The sequence below is a fragment of the Entelurus aequoreus genome, linkage group LG04 (genome assembly GCF_033978785.1).
Source record: "Entelurus aequoreus isolate RoL-2023_Sb linkage group LG04, RoL_Eaeq_v1.1, whole genome shotgun sequence".
Classification (NCBI taxonomy): Eukaryota; Metazoa; Chordata; class Actinopteri; order Syngnathiformes; family Syngnathidae; genus Entelurus; species Entelurus aequoreus.
In genome coordinates, this window is record NC_084734.1 from 32552626 (window position 1) to 32568607 (window position 15982).

The 15982-nt window shown below is 42.1% G+C and overlaps 1 protein-coding gene and 1 long non-coding RNA gene across 3 annotated transcripts in view; one reads left to right on the plus strand and one right to left on the minus strand.

The window, feature by feature from the left end:
• The window catches only part of LOC133648478 (uncharacterized), a 12690-nt gene extending 4214 nt beyond the window's left edge, over positions 1-8476 (minus strand). The window contains exons 1-2 of the long non-coding RNA XR_009825876.1: positions 8438-8476; positions 1256-1328 (exon numbers count right to left, since the gene is read on the minus strand). This is a non-coding gene — a long non-coding RNA (uncharacterized LOC133648478). The remainder of the gene's footprint in view (positions 1-1255; positions 1329-8437) is intronic.
• The window catches only part of sash1a (SAM and SH3 domain containing 1a), a 439343-nt gene that overhangs the window by 236658 nt on the left and 186703 nt on the right, over positions 1-15982 (plus strand). The gene's annotated exons all lie outside the window — the stretch shown is intronic.

The following is a 15982-nucleotide window of genomic DNA, read 5'->3' on the forward strand; positions in this document are numbered from 1 at the left end:
CTGCTGAAAACGTCTCGGTATGATGATGTTTGCGCGTGACGTCACGGATTGCACGGACATATTGGGACACCATTGTGGCCAGCTATTAAGTCGTCTGTTTTCATCGCAAAATTCCACAGTATTCTGGACATCTGTGTTGGTGAATCTTTTGCAATTTGTTTAATGAACAATGAAGACAGCAAAGAAGAAAGCTGTAGGTGGGGATCGGTGTATTAGCGGCCGGCCGCAGCAACACAACCAGGAGGACTTTGAGTTGGATAGCAGACACGCTACCGTGAGTACGCAGCTTTGGCTTCCAAACATTTGATCGCTTGCCTGTACGTGCGCGCCGCTATGTGCATGTCACGTATGTAACTTTGGGGAAATATATGTGCTGTATGAACTTTACGGAGGTGAACGGTACTTTGGGCTTTGGGATTGAGTGTGTTGTGCGTTGTATTGGTGGGTTATATGGATGGGAGGGGGGAGGTGTTTGTTATGCGGGATTAATTTGTGGCATATTAAATATAAGCCTGGTTGTGCTGTGGCTAATAGAGTATATATATATATATGTCTTGTGTTTATTTACTGTTTTAGTCATTCCCAGCTGAATATCAGGTCCCACCCGCCTCTCACAGCATATTCCCTATCTGAATCGCTTCCACTGCCCTCTAATCCTTCACTTTCACTTTCCTCATCCACGAATCTTTCATTCTCCCTCAAATTAATGGGGTAATCGTCGCTTTCTCGGTCCGAATCGCTCTCGCTGCCCCTGGCCATGATTGTAAACAATGTGCAGATGTGAGGCGCTCCACAGCCTGTGACGTCACGCTACTTCCGGTACAGGCAAGGCTTTTTTTATCAGCGACCAAAAGTTGCGAACTTTATTGTCGATGCTCTCTACTAAATCCTTTCAGCAAAAATATGGCAATATCGCGAAATGATCAAGTATGACACATAGAATGGACCTGCTATCCCCGTTTAAATAAGAAAATCTCATTTCAGTAGGCCTTTAAGCCCGTAGTTGCCAGGCAATCAGCCTGGCGACATCACACTCTCGATATACCCCTGACACTCTTGATACCATTGTTCATGCTGCTCTTTGCTTCCGCAAGTAAGTTGTGTTTATTTATGCCACAGTTAGTGTCTTTTGTTTTGCCATGTTCATAGTTATGCATATTCCAAGTTTTTGTTCCCAGCGTTAAGTTTTGTGCCTCCACTGTGAGCGCCTTTTGTTTGTTCCTTTTTTGAGTGTTAAAATTAAATATGTATTTACCTTCACGCCATGTCCGGTCCAAATCCTTTGCACCATGGGAAAAAAAACCACGCCAAAGTCCTGGTCCTGACAACTGGAGGGAGAGGCAGGTATAAATAGTGGCCTGATTGGCAATTGCCACCAGGTGTGAAACAAGCGCTCAGGGAGACGTGCAGGAAAAGGAACCAAAATAAGCGCGCTGACAGGAAATAAAAACAAACGCAGAGGAAAAACCCAAACATAACTAAACTGTCAGTGACAAACCTGACAAAAACATTGGAATTAAAAGCTGTGGCTGTAGGCAACCTCCACATAGTGAGAGTAATTGCATTTAAAGTATGATGAGTGATCAGCATCCAGAATTTTTAACTCTCTTTAAAGAGTTGTTGGTGCTCCAATTTACAATCAAAGACATTTAGTTTAGCATTGATGTTCTTTTTTCAGGGGCATGTTTGTGCAGGTAATGCAACACCCGCACATTCTCTTTTGTGATTTCTTTTTTTTTTTTTTTAAGCATATCTTCCACTTCTGGTAAGGAGGTCAGAGAGTCCTCCAGCCCGTGTGATTTGCATTCACCGAGACGGTCGTTTACGACGCAGCGATGCAGAGCGCGTTGCTGGTTTTCTCACACTTAATCAAGTGAACAGCGGCGGAGCAGCTCGTTTCCCCTTGTCTTTATTTGCTCCGTGTGCATCTTGGCAAAATTGAGTTGGGAGACACAAGTGGCTTGACAGGCTCTCCCCGCGGGTGAATGGGAAACAAGCCGGGGAAAATACAGCTGTGCGAGGCGCTGGCTTTATTGTCATTTCCTCACTTACTTACCAGCACTAAACGGCAGATGTTCTCCCCTGTTTGATAGCTGTAGTTGACCCCGCCTGGGGGGAAAGATGAGACACCTGGAGAAGGAGGTCTAATACGGTGGTGTTTGACGGTCATCACATAGGTACTACGTCTTGTGTATACATCTGCAACATTGCACACACTACACACCTATATGCACCTTCACAGACACTCCTGCAAGTTATCAAGTCTTTGTCGACTGACAAAATGCAGCTAATTTTAGACGAAACAGGCTTCGCTACACATATTGAAAAAAAGCCTGCCAACTACACTTCAGTCACCAACAGACATTGTGGATGTGAGTTTGATCATTTTGCTTTTCTTCGGCCACTAGGCTAACCTAGCATACTGTTGATGTTAAAATGTTAGCATTGTAGCTTACATAGCTATGCTAGCGTCGCTAATATTTACACTATATTGCCAAAAGTATTTGGCCACCTGCCTTGACTCACTTATGAACTTGAAGTGCCATCCCATTCCTAACCCGTAGGGTTCAATATGATGTCGGTCCACCTTTTTCAGCTATTACAGCTTCAACTCTTCTGGGAAGGCTGTCCACAAGGTTGCGGAGTGTGTTTATAGGAACTTTCAACCATTCATGCCATGGTGAGGTCACACACTGATGAAGGTTGAGAAGGCCTGGCTCTCAGTCTCCGTTTTAATTCATCCAAAAGGTGTTCTATCGGGTTCAGGTCAGGACTCTGTGCAGGCCAGTCAAGTTCATCCACACCAGACTCTGTCATCCATGTCTTTATGGACCTTGCTTTGTGCACTGGTGCACAGTCATGTTGGAAGAGTAAGGGGCCCGCTCCAAACTGTTCCCACAAGGTTGGGAGCATGGAATTGTCCAAAATGTTTTGGTATCCTGGAGGATTCAAAGTTCCTTTCATTGGTACTAAGGGGCGAAGCCCAACTCCTGAAAAACAACCCCACACCATAGGGACGAGCGGTAGAAAATGGATGGATGGATAAGAAATGTAATTATTTGCACCATTACATTCAGAACACAATGCATTGTGGGACCTTGGTCGCCATTTTTGCTGGCTGCTGGTTTATATGGATGTATTGAGGGAACTACAAATGGATCGTACAAAAAAAAAAATCAAGGGATCGTACCAAGACAATCTCAACCCAGTTCTAAAGGCTCGCTACCTCGAAAAAAATAAGTGAAGTTGGTGGAACTTGATTGATTGATTGATTGAAACTTTTATTAGTAGATTGCATAAGACGTCCAATGGAAAATAGTTTTTAACCTATTCATTCCTTTCATAAGCAGGTAAAAAAACACATGCCCATCATTACTTTTAAAATGCTTTTATCACAGCACTTCTTCTCCAACATTCGTATTAATTCATGTATGTGCTTACCCATGACGAAAAGTAAACAGAAAAAATGCTTTTTTGCAAGATAGCATGTTGTTTGTAGCCGTTAGCTAATTTGGCTAGAGCATACAGCCTACCAAATGCTATCTGTGAAACAGAATAACACAGACTTTGATTCAAAATTCCATCCATGTATCCATTTTCTACTGCTTGTCCCTGTCGGGGTCCACCAGTCTGAAAATGCAGTGGACACACCAACATGTGCTGGGTGATGGCGTTAAATGTGATGTTTGGTCGTCTCTTTGTTTGCTCACTAATCCGAGTTCTTTTCAGAGGCGGTATAGTACCGAATATGATTCATAAGTATTGCGGTACTATACTAATACCGGTATACCGTACAACCCTAGAACAGAGTCTTGCATTCAGCCATGTAAAGAAGCCATTCAGATGCCCATAAAACCCACAATGCATTGCATTCACCACATCAGTTTTTTTCCAATTTTTTCTGAGCCAAGGCACATTTTTTTCATTGAAAGAATCCCGAGGCACACCACCAGCAGAAAACATTAGAAAATGAAACTCAGCAGCCGATATTTACAGTAAAAAGTCATTCTCGCAATTGTTGGATATGAATTCAAACCATAACCAAGCATGCATCACTATAGCTCTTGTCTCAAAGTAAGTGTACTGTCACAACGCTGTGACTTATTTAGAGTTTTTTGGTGTTTTCCTGTGTGTAGTGTTTTAGTTCTTGTCTTGTGCTCCTATTTTGGTGTTGATTGTCATGGCATGTACGGATGTACTTTGTGGACGCCGTCTGCTCCACACGCTGTAAGTCTTTGCTGTCTTCCAGCATTTTTGTTTTTGTTTACTTTGCAGCCAGTTCAGTTTTAATTTCGTTTTGCATAGCCATCCCTAAGCTTCAAGGCCTTTTCTTAGCGGCACTCGCCTTTTGTTTATTTTTGGTTGAAGCGTTAGATACCTTTTTACCTGCAAACCATCGTCGTCGTTCCCGACATCTACAAAGCAATTAGCTACCTGCTGCCACCTACTGATATGGAAGAGTATTACACGGTTACTCTGCCGAACTCAAGACAGCACAGACACTCAACAACGGCACATTTGCGGATTATAATTACAAAAAATATTTTTAACCCATTTAGGTGAAATTACATAATCTCCCACGACACACCAGACTATCACCAGGCACAGTGTTTGAAAAACACTGCACTACAGCACCCTTCCAAGCCCTGTTGGAGCCTACCGATAAATATCGGTATCGGTAAAGAATATCTGTATTGATTTCGGTATCAATAAAATCCTATATCCTTAAATGCTGGATTCCTATTACCTCGAAAGTTGAAATTCACAGCTGAAAGGTGGGAAATCAAGATGGCCACATTCACTAAAGCTCTTCTTGCCCTTGCCTTGTCTGAATGTAAACAACTTCTGGACAAATATGATGACCCTCTGCAAAGTTCAAATGGAACGCAACTATTCTGTGAGTCTCACTCTTATTGGATGCTTAATAAAGCAGACACCAACGTCAACATTGCTGCTATTAAGTGTGCACGTTCAAGTATTAACAGCCTATGCAAATTCAGTTAACTAAGTATATTTTAATGTAGTACGATAATGCAAATATTCTCTTTTGCTTCAGTCTAGGAACAAATTTTGCCTCTGGTTTCTGCGGTCGTAATATTTTAACGTGAGCAGGCGACAAATACAAATGCTCAAGCTCCCTTGGGTGCTGTAAAAGAAGTAAAGGGAGTTTCTTTGGGTTCTAGCTTTACTTTACTGGCGCATAAAAGCGAGTCCTTAGAACGTGTGTGCTGTGAATGATGTCATCCAAAGGTGTCGACTTGCTTCTAAAGTTGTCTAAAGGGGCACAGAAGTGTGTTTTTCCTACTTTGTGGCGTTGCAGCACACACACACACACACACACACACACACACACACACACACACACACACACACACACACAGCCTAAGGAGCGAAGGGTTACAGAAAGCATTATTGGACTTTTCCCAATGCGGCGAACCAAAGGAACTGATCTTAGCCGTTTCTCATTGGCATTAAATATGCATCAGTCGCGGGCTTTTCATGTGCAGGCTTGCTGTGTGTTGACGTCTCGGGGATATTTTCACTTCTTCTTTTTTATCTTCATCTTTTAATTAAAAGGAGAATGAGGTCTGCGAGAAAGAAGAGCTAATCTTTATTAAATGGAATTTCTGGGCCATTGGGTGACTTCAGGGTTTAGAAATTTCACACCGCCACCCCCCTTACTTCCCGGCTTCAGAATTGATCATCAATTAACCTTGGAGGAGACCACGCTGAAATAATGCGAGGGGCGACCCGGGCGGTGGGGTCACACCGCCTAATTAATATTTCCTCCGTGTTCACCTGTTCTCTTTCATTTCCTTTGATACGACACCGAGTAGAGGTCTGATCGCTGACACAATTCTATTGTTCATCCCTTTTTAAAAGCTGGTTCGGTGTCTTTCACAGACCTCCAGCCCGGTGCCGTCTTGTAGACATGGCAATCCATCATTTTCAGACCTGGGTCAGAAGGGAAGGAGGAGGTGTTGAATCCTAATTCCAAGCACTTGACTTGGGCTGGCGCCCCCGACCACCACTGCGTATTTCTCATTTCCAGCAGCTCTTCTCTTATCCTTTGCTGGGTAATTAAAGGCAGTCAGGGGGAACTGAGAGGAACAACCCAGGATAGTTGTCCATATTTCACATGGAAGCCCTCCTGCCAGCATGGACCAAACCACGCTGATAAAATACATCCTGACACTAACATGTCCTCAATCTCAATGGCCTTTGGTCACTTCAAATTCCTACCTGAGACAGTTGTGATGGTCCTATTGGGCGGTTTAAAGTTACCACTGATAGTCACACACACACTAGGTGTGGTGAAATTACTCTCTGCATTTGACCCCATCCCCATGTTCACCACCTGGGAGGTGAGGGGAGCAGTGAGCAGCTTGTTTTCTTACACCTCTGTCTACCATTTGCAAGTACAATTCTGTATCATATAGTGGACTTTGCAGGCAGTTGCAAATCTAAGACGTTATTTGGCGGTAGTGTGTAGGCTACAGTCTGTTGCTTTAGGCAGGAGTAGTTTTTGAATGTGCCTGTGTTTTCTTTTGTCGCGCCCCACAAAGGGTTTAAACTCTAACTATTGCATTTATTACACACCAGCTGTTTGATGCACTTTTTAGTTGTAGTGTTGATTACAAAATTTGGAAGTGTTGAAATCACCATGTTAAATCGCTAATGCTAATCTGAAATCGCCATGTTAAATCGCTAATGCTAATCTGTAGCGTCGAGCTAGCAAATTTAAAAAAAAGTGGAGCCCTACTATATTTTTGAGCCCCTTCTACTTCTTTTGTTGGCATGGAAACTTGTAACAGTCCAGCTGAGTCCGCTCTGAGTGCTTGACTGCTAGTTTACCCACCAAGTGTTTGAGCCAGTGTTTCTGCAACTGGATTTGACGGCAGTTGTGATAAAGGTATCATAATATGGCATCGTTTGATTCTACGGAATTTGGTCGGTGCCTATACAATTACCAAACACGGCACCTGTGCTTAGTAGTATGGTATCAACTCTGCATGTTTGGAACCACGACTCGAAAATAGTACCTGGAAGTTCCTGGTTTAACAAGGGAAAAGCCTAGTAAGGAGTTGAGCTAAGTAGGTGTTATAAAGTGGAGTTATTGCAGTCCAAGGCTGCCTACTCAGTGGCCTAGTGGTTAGAGTGTCCGCCCTGAGATGGGTAGGTTGTGAGTTCAAACCCCGGCCGAGTCATACCAAAGACTATAAAAATGGGACCCATTACCTCCCTGATTGGCACTCAGCATCAAGGGTTGGAATTGGGGGTTAAATCACCAAAATGATTCCTGGGCGCGGCCACCGCTGCTGCCCACTGCTCCCCTCACCTCGTAGGGGGTGAACAAGGGGATGGGTCAAATGCAGAGGAATTTCACCACACCTAGTGTGTGTGTGACAATCATTGGTACTTTAACTACTTTAACTTTTTTACCTCTACCAGGAAGTTATGTAATCCTTGTTGTTTGTAAGTTTGCAGAATAACTCCAAAACTTATGGGCACATATTTATGAATTTTTAGGGAGGCCTGGCTCAGATGGTAGAGTGACCATCCAGCAACTCGAGGCTTCCTAGTAAAAATCCAGCTTTCGCCATCCTGGTCACTGCCGTTGTGTCCTTGGGTATGACTCTTCACCCACCTTTCTCCCAGTGCCGCCCACTCTGGCGTATGAATGTTTAGTGGTAGTGGGAGAGGCCGTTAACACAAATTGGCAGCCATGTTTTCGGCTACAGATGTAGTTTACCACCATCGATGTGTGAATGTGGAGGGAATGAATGATGGGTTCTCAGTTCTCTGTGAAGCGCTTTGCGTGTCTAGCAAAGCACTGTATAAATATGGTGTACATCTTATATAATAGATAGTTTTTTGTTTGTTCATAATCAGAATAAGTCAAAAAGTTTAGGAAATGTTCAGGAAATGTCCGAAATGGGATGAAAAACAAGTGAATAACATTTAGGGGCTGATCTGGATATTTTTTTTATGTTACCATACATTGACGTTAGAAGCTTTAACTTGTGTGTGTGTGTGTGTGTGTGTGTGTGTGTGTGTGTGTGTGTGTGTGTGTGTGTGTGTGTGTGTGTGTGTGTGTGTGTGTGTGTGTGTGTGTGTGTGTGTGTGTGTGTGTGTGTGTGTGTGTGTGTGTTAGAGGCTTCACTCTGTTTATTTAATTTTACTAGCTATAGTCACATTTTGATAACATTTTCAGGAAATGTAAGACATGGGATGAGGAATAAGCGAAGTCAGATGCATCACTCACTTTTGATTATTCATGATTAATCGCAGCTTATTACGAGCGTGCAAAAATAATTTCAAAAATCCAGCCCTCTGAAGGCAGCCATTGTGTGCCCCCAATGAAAATGACTTTGACACCCCTGTTCCAGACTCTTATTTTCTGACATTCTTTGGCACACATTCAAATCTTCCCTACCTGGCATCTTCTCCACTCCTGGTGTGTGTGTGTACAGGACGTCATGCCCGCAGACGCTAGGATTGTAGCATCCCACATGGCGGCCGTCTCGCCCACTCCACACTCTTGTCACAAACCTCAAATATTCCCTTTTTTTTTTTTTCTCCGCCATTCTGGTGTTCCTCAGGTGTTTTAAAGCCGGAGGTTGACCCCATGCCAGGGCCGACATCTGTGGGCCCACGCTGGCTACAATTGGACAAGATTGGAGCCTGTCTCTGTAATGGGGCCGCCGACCCGCTGATAGTGTGCGTGTGTGTGCATGTGTGTGTGTGTGTGGACACAAGTGTGTGCAGTGATGTATGAGCGCACAAAGCCACCAATGGAGCCTCAAGGGCATAGCTTTAGCTGCCATAAATATACAGTCTACACAGTAAGCAAGGCGGTAGATTGATTGATTATTTTAAATGGCTATCGCGTTACGCTCGTAAATATACATTGATTAGCCATCCTAAGGTGCTTCGATTTTGTTTAAAAAAAAACAACAAAAAAAAACATTGGCCCTTTTGAAAGAAACAGCCATGAAAAATGTTATTTATACCTCAAAGGTTTTATTGGCCACAACAGAAATCCAGTAAAAAGACCTGATGGCAAAGTTATTTTTAAATAAAGGCCACAGCGCTTGTGGTATGAGTTATTGTTCTGTAAACTAAATAGCATATCTTTCTGACACCTTTACCAATACCGTATTTACTATAGCAAGGGGGTCAGCAAGCTGTGGCTCTTTAGTGCCGCCCTAGTGGCTCCCTGGAGCATTTTTAGAAAAGGATTGAAATTGGAAAAAAGATGGGGGGAAAATCATTTTTTTGTTCTAGTATGTTTTTTGTCTGAGGACAAATATGACACAAACCTTCCCAATTGTTAGAAAGCCCACTGTTTAATATGTTTGTGTGTATGCTTCACTGATGAGACTATTTGGTGAACATTGTTTTGTCCTATTAATTTTGGCGGTTCTTGAACTCACCATAGTGTGGACTGTGACGCAACAGTTTGTTTACATGTCATATTTTCCAGTCCTTCTTTGTCTCATTTTGTCCACCAAACGTTTTATGCTGTGCGTGAATGCGCAAAGGTGAGCTTTGTCGATGTTATTGACTTGTTGGAGTGCTAATCAGGCATATTTGGTCAGTGCATGACTGCAAGCTAATCGATGCTAACATGCTATTTAGGCTAGCTGTATGTACATATTGCAACATTATGCCTCATTTGTAGGTATATTTGAGCTCATTTAATATCCGTTACTTTTATCCTCCTTGTATATAATCTAGTTTTGCATGTTTCATGACACATTATCTGTATGTAATATTGGCTGCATTGCAGATAGTTGTTTGTGTGCCATGTTGTTCCAGACCACAGCAAACATTACCTAGCTTGCCAAAGATTGTAATAAATCTATTAAAAGAAGACAGCCTGCCGTTTCCTTTAACTTGGACACACACATCTATACCTTTAGCCATTAAAAGCCAGTAATTTCCAGGAGTTATCTCACCTTCTGAGTAGCCTCTGATTTACTAATGGTTTCTAATGTTGTAAAAATGGGTAGAATAAAAATTTAATTTTAACATTTCTGTCAACGAAGATTTGCTTCAGCCTGCGACGGCATAGGCTATTATAGCTAATATAGACACTTGAGCCATGTGTTGCCTTCATTATAAGACTTATATACGGCTTTTCATTTTTTGCGGCTCCAGACAGATTTGTTTTTTGTATTTTTGGTCCAATATGGCTCTTTCAACGTTTTGGGTTGCCGACCCCTGATCTAGCCTATTAAAAAATGGCTTTCCCACATTCAGGACAAAAATAAGCTCTTAAATTGTATTCAAACTCCCATTTTTGATAGCAGCGTGTGAATTAATTGATAAGATCAATCTTGTAACCACTTTCTAAATTATACCTTTCTCTGTGAACTATTCCATTGAAATCCTGTGATCATTATTCTCCTCATCTCCTCCAATGGAGGATGAAGGAGTCTTTTAATAAAACGGCGTGCTCCCCGTAGCTTGACATGGCGGGACGTGGCTGGGCCCTCTAGGCGCAGAGTGCTTGATCTGCCTTTATGCTCTTTTAATTACACATGGCTGGTTGGTCTCCGGTCCCCAGGGAGACGGCGACTAAACAACTCCCATCAGGACCAGAGCTGTCACCTTGATGGCGGCTCTGCATTAGCCTGGCTAAACAGCCTCCAGGGAGGTGGCAGCCAGGGAAAGAGTGGGAGGATGGCGGTCACCTCGTGGGGGGGAAACACGGCTTGATTCAAATGAGGCTCTAAGAACAATGGGCGGGTGTCAGTCATTGGTCGCTCTTTTGACTGACAGTCCCTTAGTGACCTCCTCTCCCTCGGAAAACAACACAAATATTATAAAATCAGTATTTTATACATCAACGTTGTTTGTTATTTCTTTGCTGTGGGAAAAGATGCACAGTTGCAGCAATAACCTGTGTAATGTACACAGATTACATTCAAATAGTATGTAATATGATACAAGTGTGTGCGTAACGTAAGTGCGTAAAATTACTGCACAAGTTACATGGTTGACATAAGCAAAGAAGTTAAGTGCATTACATACTGTACGTGCACAAGTTAAGTGACGTTTATGGAAAATAAGTGCACAAGTTAAAGACCTACTGAAACCCACTACTACCGACCACGCAGTCTGATAGTTTATATATCAATGATGAAATCTTAACATTGCAACACATGCTAATACGGCCGGGTTAACTTATAAAGTGCAATTTTAAATTTCCCGCAAAACTTCCGGTTGAAAGCGTCTATGTATGATGACGTATGCGCGTGACGTCAATCGTTGAAACGGAAGTATTCGGACACATTGTATCCAATATAAAAAGCTCGGTTTTCATCGCAAAATTCCACAGTATTCTGGACATCTGTGTTGGTGAATCTTTTGCAATTTGTTTAATGAACAATGAAGACTGCAAAGAAGAAAGTTGTAGGTGGGATCGGTGTATTAGCGGCTGGCTGCAGGAACACAACCAGGAGGACTTTGACTTGGATAGCAGACGCGCTATCCGACGCTAGCCGCCGACCGCACGGATGATCGGGTGAAGTCCTTCGTCGCTCCGTCGATCGCTGGAACGCAGGTGAGCACGGGTGTTGATGAGCAGATGAGGGCTGGCTGGCGTAGGTGGAGCGCTAATGTTTTTATCATAGCTCAGTGAGGTCCCGTTGCTAAGTTAGCTTCAATGGCGTCGTTAGCAACAGCATTGTTAAGCTTCGCAAGGCTGGAAAGCATTAACCGTGTATTTACATGTCCATGGTTTAATAGTATTGTTGATTTTCTGTCTATCCTTCCAGTCAGGGGTTTATTTCTTTTGTTTCTGTCTGCAGTTAAGCCCGATGCTATCACGTTAGCTCCGTAGCTAAAATGTTTCACCGATGTATTGTCGTGGAGATAAAAGTCACTGTGAATGTCCATTTCGCGTTCTGGACTCTCATTTTCAAGAGAATATAGTATCCGAGGTGGTTTAAAATACAAATCCGTGATCCACAATAGAAAAAAAAGTGAGTGTGGAATCCAATGAGCTCTTGTACCTAAGTTACGGTCAGAGCGAAAAAAGATGCGTCCTGCACTGCACTCTAGTCCTTCACTCCGACGTTCCTCATCCACGAATCTTTCATCCTGGCTCAAATTAATGAGGTAATCGTCGCTTTCTCGGTCCGAATCGCTCTCGCTGCTGGTGTAAACAATGGGGAAATGTGAGGAGCCTTTCAACCTTTGACGTCACGCTACTTCCGGTAGGAGCAAGGTTTTTTTTATCAGCGACCAAAGGTTGCGAACTTTATCGTCGATGTTCTCTACTAAATGCTTTCAGCAAAAATATGGCAATATCGCGAAATGATCAAGTCTGACACATAGAATGGATCTGCTATCCCCGTTTAAATAAAAAAAAATAATTTCAGTAGGCCTTTAAGTGCGCAACATGGGTGTACAAGTTAAGTTTGTAACATTAATGCACAGGTTGTGCGTAACGTTCGTGCACACATTATGTAACGTTTATGGAAAATAGGCGCGCAAGTTACGTGCACAGGTTGAGTATGGAGCATAAGTGTACAGGTTAAGTGTGTTACATATGTGTATATGTAGCATAAGTGTACAGGTTAAGTGCATTTGCCAAGTGCACAAGTTTAGTGTGTAACGCACAAGGTTAGTAACGTTACATACATAAGTGCCCGAGTTACGTGTGTAACATGAGTACCCAAGTTGAGTGCGTAACATTCTGGCACAAGGTAAGCAATGTTACGTAACATAAATGCACAAGTTGCGTGCGTAACATGAGTACGCAAGTTAACATAAGTATAGAACTTAAGTTTGTAACATAAGTGTACATATTAAGCAACATTATGGAACAAGTTAAGTAGCCTTACTTAATTCTAAGTGCCCACTCCTCAAGTTACGTGTGTAACATGAGTACACATATTGCGTGCGTAACATTCTAGCACGAGGTCAACAATGTTACGCAAAGTTAAGTGCATAGCATAAGTTAAGTCCATTCTGTAGATGTATGTCTAATTCTCCGGTTTATTACTTTGGTGTAACGGAAGTGTACAAGTTAAGTGTGTAAAACAAGTGCACAAGGTAATTGCGTAACATAAGTGCACAAGGTAATTGCCTAACATAAGTGTACAAGGTAAGTGCGTAACATTAGTGTACAAGGTAAGTAAGTTAATGTATGTAACATAAATGCACAAGGTTAGTGTGTGACATAAGTAAGTGTACAAGTCAAGTGGATTACATAATTACACAATTGAAGTGTGTAACATTAGTGCACAACTTTTGTAACATTTATCATGGAAATAAGTGCATAAATTAAGTGCACAGATTGAGTGCGTAACATAAGTTACGGGGCGGCATGGCGTAGTGGGTAGAGCAGTCGTGCCAGAAACCTGAGGGTTGCAGGTTCGCTCCCCGCCTCTTGACATCCAAATCACTGCCGTTGTGTCCTTGGGCAGGACACTTCACCCTTGCCCCCGGTGCCGCTTACACTGGTGAATGAATGATGAATGATGGGTGGTGGTCGGAGGGGCCGTAGGCGCAAACTGGCAGCCACGCTTCCGTCAGTCTACCCCAGGGCAGCTGCGGCTACAAATGTAGCTTACCACCACCAGGTGTGAATGAATGATGGCTTCTCACTTCTCTGTGAAGCGCTTTGAGTGTCTAGAAAAGCGCTATATAAATAATCCATTATTATTATATTTATGTGCACAAGGTATGCAAAGTTACGTAACATAAGTAGGTAACGTTAACGTTAACATAGTAGGTAACATTAGGTAACATAAGTGGACAAGTTTTGTGCTTAACAAGTAAAAGTATTGTATGTCTTATTCTCCAATTTATCACTTTGGTCTGCTGGGGTTCTTTGAAGGTGCTTTGTGAATACAATTAAGTTTTAAGTAAGTATTATTTTTATTGAGTATGTCATCGTCAGCTCCACATCATACATGATATACATACATATCTCCAGTGAACAGTCTTGTGCTCAATGGCAATATTATTATTTCACAAAAAAGAAAAGAACATTGAATTAAAAAAAATTAAAATAAAATTAAATTAAACATATCTCAAAAGGGTAATGGGAAGAAGTATAAACTTTTTGAATCCCCCCACCCCTTTTTTTTTTTTTTACACAGTTACTTTAACTAATATCCAGTTTCCTCTGAACCACATTTTATCAAATTCATCTGGATCCACTTTACTCAGTTTGCCCAGAACTATGTGCTTACAATTCCCGAAATATCATCATAAGTAAGTCATAGAAGTCATTCATACTAGTATTCAAAATAAGCCTAGACCTCACTATTCTAAACCAAAATATTAGATTTGTACAATTTCTTCAAATGCTCAATGTTTGAACAGTGTTTGAGTTCGTCACTCAGGACGTTCCATATTTTCACCCCACAGACTGAGACACAAAAACTTTTCCTTGTGCTAAAGTGCTAAAGCGTGTTTGTATGTTTCCATTCCTCTGAGGTTATACCCCACATCCCTTTTTATGAATACACTTTGAATATTTGCAGGCAATTGATAACTTCTTGCTTTGAACATGATAAGCCCTGTCAAATATTCTACTAAATTGGGAAATTTTAACACTTTTGACCTTAAAAATAAGCTATTTGTTCAAGTTAAAGGCCTACTGAAATGACATTTTTTTATTTCAACGGGGATAGCAGATCCATTCTATGTGTCATACTTGATCATTTCGCGATATTGCCATATTTTTGCTGAAAGGATTTGGTAGAAAACAACGACGATAAATTTCGCAACTTTTCGTCGCTGATAAATATGAAATATGAAAGATTTGTGGATGAGGAACGTTAGAGTGAAGGACTAGAATGCAGTGCAGGACGTATCTTTTTTCACTCTGACCGTAACTTAGGTACAAGGGTTAATTGGATTCCACACTTTCTCCTTTTTCTATTGTGGATCACAGATTTGTATATTAAACCACCTCGGATACTATATCCTTTTGAAAATGAGAGTCGAGAATGCGAAATGGACATTCACAGTGACCTTTATCTCTACGACAATACATCGGTGAAGCTCTTTAGCTACTGAGCTAACGTGATAGCATCGGGCTCAAATGTAGATAGAAACAAAATAAATAAACCACTGACTGGAAGGATAGACAGAAGATCAACAATACTATTAAACCATGGACATGTAAATACACGGTTGATAATTTCCAGCTTGACGAAGCTTAAAAATGCTGTTGCTAACGACGCCATTGAAGCTAACTTAGCAACGGGACCTCACAGAGCTATGATAAAAACATTAGCGCTCCACCTACGCCAGCCAGCCCTCATCTGCTCAACACCCGTGCTCACCTGCGTTCCAGCGATCGACGGAAGGACGAAGGACTTCACCTGATCATCCGTGCGGTCGGCGGCTAGCGGCGGGTAGCGCGTCTGCTATCCAAGTCAAAGTCCTCCTGGTTGTGTTGCTACAGCCAGCCGCTAATACACCGATCCCACCTACAACTTTCTTCTTTGCAGTCTTCATTGTTCATTAAACAAATTGCAAAAGATTCACCAACACAGATGTCCAGAATACTGTGGAATTTTGAGATAAAAACTGAGCTTTTTTGTAGTGGATTAAATGGTGTACCAATACTTCCGTTTAACTATTGACGTCACGCGCATACGTCATCATACATAGACGTTTTTCAACCGGAATTTTAGCGGGAAATTTAAAATTGCACTTTATAAGTTAACCCGGCCGTATTGTCATGTGTTGCAATGTTAAGATTTCATCATTGATATATAAACTATCAGACTGCGTGGTCGGTAGTAGTGGGTTTCAGTAGGCCTTTAAAGTTAAAGTACCACTGATAGTCACACACACTAGGTGTGGTGAAATTATCCTCTGCATTTGACCCATCCCCTTGTTCACCCCCTGGGAGGTGAGGGGAGCAGTGAGCAGCAGCGGTGGCCACGCCCGGGAATAATTTTTGGTGATTTTAACCCCCAATTCCAACCCTTGATGCTGAGTGCCA